Below are 12,251 nucleotides of genomic sequence, written 5' to 3'. Positions count from 1 at the left end.
ATAATAGATACATAGATAGATGATAGATAAAATCTTAAAAGAAAAATGAATATTACCAATGCTTATTTGTCTCCTTGGTCCCATTACCCACCACTCCTACACCCATGCCAAAGAAATCACTCTCCAATGTCATGTTTATCACTGGAAAGTTTTTAATAAGCAAATGTGTACATTTAACAGGTAAATACGTTCACCTACTTTTGTGTGCTTTATCTAGGTTTACCAGTGAAGTCTCCATGGTAGAAACACTTCATCCTAGGAAGCTAGTGGAGAAGGCTCTATTCCAATACACCTGTTCCCAAGAATCTTTTCCCTCAATTTAAGATGCACAGCTGCCCAGTTAACTTCTCCCTGGTTGTCACTAAGTCTGACAGCAATCATATGGCACCCCTCCTGCTTTGGCATGTCTCAGATGCTATATAACTTATCAGCCTCTGTTGTCCCATTACAGTGCATGTGCAAAGATGTGCATTCTAGGTGGGAGAGAGCTAAGGAAAAGACACAGAAATGAGAGAATAAAAAGTGTATGTGGGGAAAAATAAATAGATTGTCACAGCTGGAGCACGAGGAGGAGGAGAAACATAGAGGTCATGTCATACCACCTGCACACTGACTACCAGGGGCCAGGAAAGACATTGTGTCATTCACAGAATGAAGGAAAATTTGGACACCGACTGTCATGTCAGGGAAAGCCTGGCACAATGGGCATGACCTCTGCTGCATTCATATATTTTCAAATAGCCTGAAAACTGCAGCAGCCAGAAACTGGGAATTTTGTAGCTAAGGAGAGAAATAGAGCCTGGCTATTTCAGAGCCACCCTTACAGAGGTAAGAGCGTAAAGGTGAGTGAGGGGTGAGCAGCCAGAGGAGGGGCCTTGGAGAAGAGCACGGACCATGGGGGCTAGAAAATAAAACTAGAAGAGTTAGTACTAAGATGCCACAGCACACTTTTTGCAAATGATAAAAATACTCCCACCCCCAATTCTCACAGCACCTGACCCCTGTTACCGGCTATAACCAGAGCGTTTTTTTCTTTTGGCTTTATCTTTGAAGTGTCCTTTCGTTCTAATGCACTTGAATAGAGGCAATCCCAGAAGAAAGGATACAGAGCCTGAGACCTTGCACCGTCTACAACCCCTTTCCCAACTCCTTCACCGCTTTTATGTAAGAACAAACTGGTTTAGGTGAATATCAGGCAAACCCGAAGGAAAAGAGAAGCCACAACCAGAGAGGAGCCTGCAGAGTCTAGTTTACAGGGAGGAGAAAACCATCCCTTTAGATGCTATTGTGAAAGAAGGATCTTAGGCATATTTGTGGCAGGCCACATCTTTCTGAATCAGGTTGGTGTTCACGTTTTTATGTTTGCATGTGTGTGGTGAAATGTGTGTAGGAGAGTGGGTGATGAAGAAAGTCAGGGCACTCCAAGCCATTCATAGATCTAAAGCAAATGCTACAGTTTGTTTATCACAGCAGTGATCAGATCTCAGATTTGGGGGCTCAACTCTTTTTGGGTGCTCTACTAGAAAGGAGGTATGCTTACAGAGTAAACATATGTGCTAGTTTTATTACAGCTTTCACAAATTACCACGTTTAGTGGCTTAAAACAGCACAGATTAATTATCTTACAGTCTTGGGTGAACTATTGGTTCAACCATTGGTTCACCAATGGCTATTGGTCTCATGTGGCTAAAATCAAGATGTTGGCAGGTCTGCATTCCTTCTGGAGATTTTAATTTTTTTTTAGATTTTATTTATTTATTCATGAGAGATGAGAGAAAGAGATGGAGAGAGAGAGAGAGAGAGAGAGAGAGAGACAGAGACGGAGACAGAGACAGAGAGGCAGAGGGAGAAGCTGGCTCCATGCTGGAAGCCCAATGTAGGACTCAATCCCAGGTCTCCAGATCAGGCTCTGGGGTGAAGGCGGCGCTAAACCACTAAACCGCTGAGCTGAGCCACCGGGGTTGCCCCCTTCTGGAGATTTTAGAAGGGAATCCAATTCCTTGCTTTTTCCAGCTTCTAGAGACCACTTAAATTCTTTGGCTCATGGTCTCCTTCCTCCATCTTCAAAGCCAAGAGCATAACATCTAGTTGACCCTATTTCTATTGTCACTTCTCTTTTTCTGACCCTCCCCTGCTCCCTTTTCTGTGTTTAAGGATCCTTGTGATTACTTTGGATCACCTCAGGTTATCTCAGATAATCTATTTTGGTGAGCTGGGTAGCAATGTGAATTCTATCTACAACCTTAATTCCTCTGTGTCATGTAAGGTTCTAGGAAAGTTGGGCACATTTTTGGGGTGAGAGGTTGGGGAAGCATCATTCTGCCTACTACAATGGCTTTCATGTATATGACCTGTCATAAATATAATTAGTTGATATCACAATTCATTTCCTTTTTTTTAAAGAATTTATTTAGTTATTTAAGAGAGACAGAGAGGCAAAGACATAGGCAGAGGGAGAAGCAGGATTCCTGTGTGCAGCCCAATGTGGGACTCGATCCCAGAACCCTGGGATCATGACCTGAGCCAAAGCAGACACTCAACTGCTGAGCCACCCAGGTGTCCCAGCACAATTCATTTTCCACAAAGGTTTCACCTTTTTTTTTTTTTTAATAAATTTTTATTTATTTATGATAGTCACACAGAGAGAGGGAGAGAGAGGCAGAGACACAGGCAGAGGGAGAAGCAGGCTCCATGCACCGGGAGCCCGACGTGGGATTCGATCCCGGGTCTCTAGGATCGCGCCCTGGGCCAAAGGCAGGCGCTAAACCGCTGTGCCACCCAGGGATCCCTCACCTTTTACTTCTGTGTGCTCTTTTAAGATTGACCAGTGAAGTAGTCTCCATGCTAGGGACTTCATCTTGGGGAGTTAGTGAAGGAATCTCTATTCTTATACCCTTGTTACAAGAGTTACAAGAGATTTTTTTCCCCAAGTTTAAGACTCAAAGCTGCCTCGCTAACCTCTCTTTGGTTGCTGCTACATCTTATACTTATCCTTGTGTGTACCCCTTTCTTTGGTATGCCTAATATGTAAATTATGTCTCCCTGTTGCCCCATTACAGATTTATATGTAGCACTTTTCCATTCTACATGATTCCTTTTCTAGCAGGTAGTCATTGGCTTATAGCCTTTTTAATGTATCTTCTTTCCAACAAATATTTGTTTAGAAATTACCATGTGTCAGGCTTTGGGGGGAAATGATGAACAAAGGCAGCATGTCCATGCTGTCATACAGAGTACACTCTAGTGGAACACAGAGATGGTCACACAGGATAACAAATGTTATTTGAGAAATAGAGGGTACACCCTGAAGAAATGAGGAGAGAAAGCAGTGAAAAGAACCTCCCAGGAGGATGTGACATCTCAGTAAAGACCTACAGGACAAGTTACTCAGCAAAGTTACTTAGGGAAGTGTCATGAGGAAAAGCACTCCAGCGAGAAGAAATAGCTTGAGGAGGGCAGGGATTTTGTCTGTCTGGATCACTGCTTTATCTTTGGGCTAAAACAATTCTTGGGACACAACAGGCACCCAATAAAATCTGTGATGCAAAGGTGAGAGACAGGAGGAGTGGCTACTTTCGAGGAAGTGGGAGATTGGTGTAGGGAAGCTCAGGGTTTGATGGGCAGTGGTAAGCAAAAATCAGAAAGATCAAGATGGGGCTGGTAAATGTGCTAAGAGATTTGGACTTTATGGCAAGGGCAACAGAGTTTTTATATTATTGTGATAATTAAAGCAGCAGAGTGACTTAAACAGATTTGCATTTTAGCAATCATTCTGACCACAAAATAGAGACTAGTTAGGAGGCTGTTGGAATAGTTCTGGGGAGAGCAGTAGGGGGCTTTAAATGGGATGGAACAGTGGGCATGGAGAGAACTGAGGATAATTTAGAATCATCCACTTAGGAACTGAAAGGAATCTTAGCTCATCTAATCTTTCATATGAAGACTCTGAGGTCAGAGAGGGTTAATTGACTTATTCCTATAGTGGTTTTCTTTCTCTTCTTCCTCTGCTCTTTTGGTATTTCTTACATTTCTCAGAATTGCACAATTAAGACCTTCATCCCTTCACACCTGAACAATTTACTTAATTTAGTTTTGCTTTTGTCTAATATATTGGTCCTTTGGTTTGTATCCATTCCTGGAGACAAAGAAGATGGCTAATTAACTGGCTCTGTAGAGTGGTGCTCACAAAAGAATCACAAACACTACTCGACAGTAATGGTGTGTAAGGAAGAAAAGTGAATTCCATAAATAGAGGATGTAGGAAGGTCTTCCCAGTTAGGTATTTCTGAAAGGCTTTTGAATAGTTTCAATCAGTCAAGGATGCAACTTTCCAGTATAGTTTTAATTATTTTGAATCACATAAAAGTGGATCTGCTGATGTCCAATAGGAAGAAAATTATAGAGGTCGACAGCAGGGTCCTTAGTCATTGATGGTAAAAGAAGCTTCTAGGTAGTCTTTTTTTTTTTTTTAGCTTCTAGGTAGTCTTGATAGAGTCCTCAAAGTTATACAGTTCTGAAGCCACTGGTTTGCACCATCAATCCAAATGCTCCTGCACCAACTGCTAATGCTTGACATACATGATATAATAACATTTTAATATAAATGAAGAGAGAATGGTCCACTGCCACACCCTGTCAGTCAGAAATGTCTAAGTAGGTCTGATACTTAGGGTGGAACTGCAGGAGTGAATTTTTTTATTTTTTTATTTATTTTTATTTTTTATTTTTTTTTATTTAAAAAAATTTTTTTTTAAATTTATTTATGATAGTCACAGAGAGAGAGGCAGAGACACAGGCAGAGGGAGAAGCAGGCTCCATGCACTGGGAGCCCGACGTGGGATTCGATCCTGGGTCTCCAGGATCGCGCCCAGGGCCAAAGGCAGGCGCCAAACCGCTGTGCCACCCAGGGATCCCGAATTTTTTTTTTTTTAAAGATTTATTCATTAGTTTGAGTGATAGAGAGACCATGAGGGGAGGGGCAGAGGGAGAGAGAGGATCTTAAGCAGACTCTGCTTGAGCACAGAGCCCTGCATGGCGCTTGATCTCAAGACCCTGTGATCGGAGGTGAAATTGAGAGTCAGACACTTAACCATCTGAGCCACCAGGTGCCCCTGTAGGAGTGAATTTTTTTTTTAAGATTTTATTTATTTATTCATGAGAGACACAGAGAGAAAGAGAGAGAGAGAGAGGCAGAGACATAGGCAGAGAGAGAAGCAGGCTCCAGGCAGGGAGCCCGATGTGGGACTCGATCCTAGGACTCCAGGATCATGCCCTGGGCTGAAGGCAGGCACGCAACCACTGAGACACCCAGGGATCCCTTCAGGAGTGAATTTAATAGAGCCTTCTATGAAGACCTAAGGGAAGAAAGCCCTCAATAATAGGGCCTCCCCTTGCAAATTCCATAAAAACTGAGTGAATGTATTGAAAATCATTCTGTAGTCAGTACAGAAATGCAGGCTAAAACCACAAGGAGATACTATTTTACATCCACTGGAGTGGCTAAAAGGAAAAGCAACAATACCAAATGTTGATGAAAATGTGAAAGCTATTGTACACTGGGAGTGTGAAATAACACAAACTCTTCAGAAAACATTCTGGTAGTTTCTTTTTTTTTTTTTTTTAAAGATTTTATTTGTTTATTCATGAAAGACACACACACACACACACACAGAGGCAGAAACACAGGGAGAGGGAGAAGCAGGCTCCCTGCAAGGAACCCGATGCAGGATTTGATCCCGGATTCCGGGATCACACCCTGAGCTGAGGACTGATGCTTAACTGCTGAGCCACATAGGCATCCCAGTCTGGTAGTTTCTAATAAAAAATTTCAAAACATCTGCTCTCTGACTCAGCAATTCTCCTATTTGCCCTTGAGAAATTAAAATATTTATCCACAGATACTTGTGCAAGAGTATATAGAGCAGCCTTTTTGCGTAATAACTCCAAAACTAGAAGTGATCCGAATATTCAACAGATTGTCATACATTCACACAATGGAACACTACTCAGTAACAAAACAGAACAAACTTCTATACTCACACAACATGATGAATTCACACATATTATGCTGACTGAAAGACGTCAGGCTCAAGAGCCACACCTTGCGTGATTCCATTTTTGTAACATTTTAGAACAACCTAACTAAATCTATGGTGATTAAAATCACAACAGTGATTGTCTACAGAAAGGGATAGGGTTTGATAGGAGTACAAGAGAATTTTGGGGGGGGGTCACAGAAATGTTCTATATCTTGATTGAACTGATGGTTAAATGAGCATATACATTTACCAAAAAAACTCTTTGAATTATACCCTAAGATCTGTGTGCTTTACTATATAAAAATTATTTTACTTATGTTTAAATATTTTATTTATTTGACCGAGAGACAGGATTTGCACATAATGGGGGGAGGGCAGAGGGAAAGTGAGAAGCAGACTCCCCACTGAGCGGGGAGACCTGATGCAGGACACGATCCCAGGACCCTGAGATCATGACCTGAGCCAAAGGCAGACACTTATCCGACTAAGCCACCCAGGTGACTCTGTAAATTTTTTTAAAGTCAGTTTTTATTAAGAATATAAATTGGTCATAAAAATAGCATTCAAGGAGAGTGCTATTAAACAAATGAACTCTAAAGTGGACAGCAATATGTAAAAACACCTGAAATACATAATCTTCTCAAACAGCATATGCTATATCCACACCTGTATATCAATTAGTATTCAATGTCCATCAGATCATGGAGTGATGAACCTTACTATTATGTTGTAGCTCTTTGTTGAAAGACTGTTCTACTAGTATTAAATTCATGGTGCTAGTGAAAGCCTCAGTAGGTATCAAAAATATATGTTAGTTATCAATTTGTCGGCTCAGCTTCACATTCATCCTTTACGTCTCTGTAAAAACGGATCTGGGTCCTTTAAATATTTTTCTTTTGTAGCTGACAGCATGTTTAGCTTTCTTAGTAGAGGAGGCTAGAGAGATACTGAGGGAGGAAAGAGTCCTGTCCTTGCTTCCAGTGTGTTCACTTGGTAGGCTCCTTGGCATCCAACATCTTAGTGGAAGAAGCTTCCCCCACTTTCCAGCTTCTGCAGCACTGGAAGCTTCTCCAACATCAGATTCATGCAACATGGGCAGTATCTCCAGGGTCCAGCCCCCAGCACACAAGTCCCCCTCAGCACTTACTCCTGTAGAGCATGGTGGCCGGTGGCACCCAGCCATCAGCAGCTTGCCCCAGCAACCGCCTTAGGCAGTTTTGTAGTGACCTGCCCCTGGAGAGATATCTCCCTGAATAGATTCCCCCAGTAACCTAGAGCATGGATTTCTGGTAAGATCCTCTGACATAAGCCAGGGCATGACCTCAGTAAGGTCTGGATCTCAGTCCTGTGGGATAAGAGGGACTTTCCTTGGGGAAAACACCTTACATCTGTTATTCTTGTATTTTTTAGAGTTCTCTTTATTTCTTACTAAGCAATCTCTCATTATGCCAGACCCCTATTAACTATTATATAGTTAATAATTCTTTATATTAAATTTTCCTTGTTCAAATTACCATCTGGCTTCTCTCTCTTGATTGGGCTCAGGCTGATACAAACTCCTAGAAGCAAAATAAACACAGAACACCTTTTTAACTTGAAGATAACTTATTGGGTATTTGATAAAAGCAGCAGTTTCCCTGACAAAAAGCGTTTACTCATACAGAAATAAAATACAGGGGCGCCTAGGTGGTGCAGTTGAATAAGTAGCCGACTCTTGATTTTGGCTCAGGCCATGATTTCATGGGTTGTGAGATGGAGCCCTGTGTTCAGTGGGGAGTCTGCTTGAGATTATCTTTTTCCCCTTCCCTCTGCCACTCTCTCTCTCAAGAAAGTAAATAAAGTCCTAAAAAAGGTAAATAAATCCTTTAAAAAATAAAATACAGTATATGAAGAAATGGAAATGATTCACACATGTGGGATTTAGATGACTGAGCAAAGTAAGAACGGAGTTTTTTTTCTAATGCTTTTCTACAGATATCAACAGTTCAATAATCATAACCATGTTTGCTTATTTTTGGATAAGCAAGATGTATGCTTTTTATTATGTTAGGAGGGTCTCTGCAGTGCCCTTAAAGTTAGCTTAATCAAAAGTTAAATTCAGGGGAATCAGGCAACCAAATGGCTTACATTCCTTTCTTCAGTAAAAACCTATGGTCATCTTTAAGAAAACTACATTTTCAAAACCTGCTGTTATCTTTAAGAAAACATTTCTTTTTTTTTTAAAGATTTTATTTATTAATGAGAGGCATACAGAGAGAGGCAGAGACATAGAGAAAGGGAGAAGCAGGCTCCTTGCAGCAAGCCTGATGCTGGACTTGATCCCAGGACCCCAGGATCACACCCTGAGCTGAAGGTGGATGCTCAATCACTGAGCTACCCAGGCGTCCCTTTCTTACTTGTTTAGTTCAAATTGAAGGAGACTAGTTCTATAAAAGAGAGAAGCACAGTACTGTAGTTAAGATCATGGGCAAGGTATATCCCATCTCTGTTATGCAGAAGAGTAGTACACAAAAGGATATAAAGCCATGCGAAATATGACTTACAGAACATGTACAATAAAAATCACCCCTCACGGTTAGGTGAAGGGCTGTTAGGGAACAAGATATCTGCACAGTATCAAACTATCAACCACTCAGATTATTTACTAATTTCAAAAGGGAAAATGGACATTTACACTTGAGAGATGGTCCAGATACCACCTAAAGTCTTCAAACTTGGCCACAGTAACAGGACAACCTTATGTGCTATACTGTGAACCACACAATACCACCTTAAAGTGTTCCTAGCAAAAAATGTCTAAATTGCTGATTACAGGAAAGATAGAGGATAGAGGCACAAGTTAAACAACATCCTGAGGAAATAATCAGACAAATCTGACTGTGAGCTATTCTACAGGTCAGGTGACTGTTAAACATTAAAAGGGAATAAAGAGAAATGACAGCAGCAAAAAGATGGAGCTGGCAGCTCCAAGCTCTAAGAAGCTCTCAAGAAACAAACAAAAGGGCGCCTGGGTGGCTCAGTGGGGAAAGAGTTTGCCTTTGGCTCAGGTCATGACCCCAAGGTCCTGGAATGGAGCCCAAGGAGCCTGCTTCTCTCTCTCCCTCACCCCTGATCATGCTCTCTCTACCTATCTCTCTCAAATAAATAAATAAAACCTCCAAAAATAATAAAAAAAAGAAACAAAACAAGCAGAAACTATGAGCATCAGGGAATCTACTAGAATGGCTATAATTAAAAACAAACAAAAAATGGAAAATAAATGTTGATGAAGATGTGGAGAATTGGAACCCTTGTACGTTGCTGGTAAAAATGTAAGATGGAGCAATTACTGTGGAAATGTTTGCTAATGTCTCAAAAAGCTAAAGATAGAAATACCATATGACCAAGAAATTCCACGTGTAGGTAGATACCCAAAAGAATTGAAAACAGAATGTGATGGTGAATTTCCTTTGTGTCAACTTGACAGGTCCACAGGGTGCCCAGATGTTTGCTTAAATATTATTTCTGGGTGTATTTCTCATGGCGTTCCTGGATGAGATTAGCATTTGCATTGGTAGACTGAGTAAAGCAGATGGGCCTCCCTAGTGTGGCTGAGCATCAACCAATCTGTTGAAAGCCTAGATGGAACAAAAAGGGAAAGCAATGGAATTGTATCTCTGCCTGACTCCTTGAGCTGGGACATTATTCTTATCCTACCCTCTGATTGGGTTTTACACCATGGTGTAAATCCTGGTTTTCAGGCCTTTGGACTCAAACTAGAACTCTATCGTTGGCTTCCCCATGTCTCCAGTTTACAGATCATGGAACTTCTCAGCTTCCATAACTGAGTGGGCTAATTCCTTATAATTCTCTTTCCTCTCTCTTTGTACACATATATACACACACTGACTAAACATAGGGATTCAAATGGATACCTGTAGCCAATGTTCATTATTCACCATAGCCAAAACATGGAAACAACCCAAGTGTCCATCAACAGAAGGATGGATAAGCAAACTGTAGTATGTACATACAATGGAATGTTATTTGGCCATAAAAGAGAATGAAGTTCTGATGCTTCCTTCAGCGTGAATGAACCTTAAAAACATTACGCTAAGCGAAAGAAGCCAGACACAAAAGGACAAATATTGTATAATGATAGGGAAGCTAAAGGGACCTCACAAAGGACTGCTTTTTTGCTGCCTCTATTCTTGCTAGGACCTGCACCCTCACCTTACACACACCTTAATGTATGTCTTCCTTGTAAAGGTCAAGCAGTTAATGATTTCTTTGGAGTCTCCCAGCATAACAGATAACATCTAAGGAGTAACCTAATGAGGTTGAGATTGTCATATATGTTTCCCAAGACCAATGACTCCAGACACCTTGATGCCAAGACCCTTGGGAATAAGATATTCCCCTGGATAGGTAAATACAGGCAGAACATTAGATGTTATCGTGAAATTGCTAATTTTCCTAGGTACAATAATAGTGCCATGGTTATATAACAGAACTTACTATTCCTAGGATTTCTATGCTTTAGTGTTTAAGGATAAAGTGTTATAACATCTGTAACTTACTTACAAATAGTGATACAAAAAAAGGTGTGTGGTGGGGGACAGTGCATGGTGTGCCTGCCCACATGTGTGTAGAGAGAGGAAGAGAGAGAAAGAAAATGTGGCAAAATTTTAACAACTGTCATATCTAGGTAGAGGATATTTAGGTATTCATTGTACCCTTCTGTCATTTTTTGTTTAAATATTTTCATAATAATAAAAGTTAGAAACAAGGTAACATTTTTAAAGTTACACAGCTGTATCTCTGAGAAATACTCCTGTTAAAGTATTGGTTTAAATCCTTTTAGTCTTTTGTTTTTTCTATGCATAGATAAGTAATCCTTAAAAAACACACACACACACACACACACACACACACACACATGCACAAGGGGCACCCGGTGGCTCAGCGATTGAGCATCTGCCTTTGGCTCAGGTCAGGATCCTGGGGTCCTGGGATCAAGTCCTGCATCCAGCTCCAGACTGGGCGCCTGCTTCTCCCGCTGCTTATGTCTCTGCCTCTCTCTGTGTCTCTCATTAATAAATAAATAAAATCTTTAAAAAAATCCTCAGCACAAAATAGCATTCAGAAAAATTTAGTAAAGTTGGTGACATTTTTTAGTTTTTACTGTTCTTTCATTTATCAATTATTTACTGTCTACACCCTTCAGTGTCAGGCGCTCACCTATGGAGGTATGTAAGACACCAACCGCCTGCCCCTCTGAAGCTCACTCTTGACACAGGATCTTAAGTGGATTAGTACTCTGATCAAAAGGGCAGGGGTTGGGGGTGGGGTGAGCAGAGAATAGGTTCCTGATTTACCCACTAATGGATTCCAGAGGAGGTTCTCAGAGGAAATAACGTTTACATTTAGATCTTTAAGAATGAACCGCAGATAGACTCGTAAAACACTAGTTGGGAACACCGGGTCTGGGGTTAAATGGTTTCATAGTCCTTGGGCAAGCTGCTTAAGCTCGGTGCCTCACGGATAATTTTGTAAAGCTCAAATAATAGACAAAGTGCTTGGATCCCCTGTGATTGTTGCAATTTTAAAAGAGTTCTGGGGGGGAAAAAAAAGAGTTCTGGGCAGCCCGGGTGGCCCAGCGGTTTAGCGCCACCTTCGGCTCAGGGCGTGATCCTGGAGACCCGGGATCGAGTCCCACGTCGGGCTCCCTGCATGGAGCCTGCTTCTCTCTCTGCCTGTGTCTCTGCCTCTCTCCCTCTGTGTCTCTCGTGAATAAATAAATAAAATTAAAAAAAAAAAAGAGGTCTAATGTACTAGGCTTCATGCCGAGCGACAAATAAGAGAAATCCTGTCCTCAACCTAGGAGTCTCTCTCCAACGCCCAGCCCTCCAACTTACTCCCAAATTTTAACCTCTTTTCTTACAAATATGGAAAATGTCCGTTTCTTAAAAAGTTTATGCGTTTTGTTTCTCCACATTTTTGTCACCTCCACCTGAGATGAGGCACGCCTCTGAGGGCTCCGAGCGAACTGGGGCGGGGGGGCGGGGTACAGCTCCGTAGAACGAAGGAGCCCAGGGCCAGCCAGAGAGCCTCAGGGTAGGGCGCCCGAATCCACCCCCGCCAACTAGGCGGGTTGCCCCCGCAGCCCGGCCTCCGAGCGCACCCGGCAGCACGCTCAACTCTGATTGGTCCGTTCTCCCAGCTCCCCGGCAT

The sequence above is a fragment of the Canis lupus genome, chromosome 19, assembly GCF_048164855.1.
Source record: "Canis lupus baileyi chromosome 19, mCanLup2.hap1, whole genome shotgun sequence".
NCBI classification, from domain to species: Eukaryota; Metazoa; Chordata; class Mammalia; order Carnivora; family Canidae; genus Canis; species Canis lupus.
This window is presented reverse-complemented; position numbering follows the sequence as displayed.